Below are 699 nucleotides of genomic sequence, written 5' to 3'. Positions count from 1 at the left end.
GAAGCGGAGTCCAGCCCGGAGTCGTCACATGTCCTTCCGGACGCTCCATCGTCGAAATCGCCGGCCGCGCCGTTCTCAAGCCCACCCGCCTCTGCTCACTCTAACCCTCCCGCCGTTACTCACACTAGCCCCCGGCCTCTGCTCATTGTAGGCCGCCGTGTGTGACGCTGTGTTTTGTTGTGAATGCAAAACTACTTTGTTTGGCCTTCCAAAAATGGACACGACTAGAAATCAGTGGTTAAGTTGTATTTACAACACTGTTCCAGAACACTTCAACCCAAATATTCAGATGTGTGCAGCATATTTTATGGAGGACTGTTTCCTGATCCTGGGAGAGTAGACTACAATGCCGACTGTTCTGACTCAAAGACTGTAAGTACGTTTTTTATATTTAAAGAGTTTTTATATTTTATATATTTAAAGCGAGTTTTTTGGGCAGTGTAGAGTAGAGTTCTGTGTAGAGTAGAGTAGAGTTCTCCGATCACAAATGCAGACAGGGTTTTATGTTTACGCCTAAAAAGACAGTATAAGTCATTATAATCCATAATTATGTCCCCACTGGATGCAACGAATGCCTCGTTTATAATGGGCTTTCATGTTTTTGAATCATTGCTCCGGACTGACAGGGCATCATCACAGTATGGTAGGGGCGTAACATTTCCGTCACACACTTGAGGTATTCGGCCAATCACAACGCAC

The sequence above is a fragment of the Sinocyclocheilus grahami genome, unplaced genomic scaffold (assembly GCF_001515645.1).
Source record: "Sinocyclocheilus grahami isolate Dianchi unplaced genomic scaffold, SAMN03320097.WGS_v1.1 scaffold132.1, whole genome shotgun sequence".
NCBI lineage: Eukaryota > Metazoa > Chordata > Actinopteri > Cypriniformes > Cyprinidae > Sinocyclocheilus > Sinocyclocheilus grahami.
Note: the sequence above shows the minus strand (reverse complement) of the source record.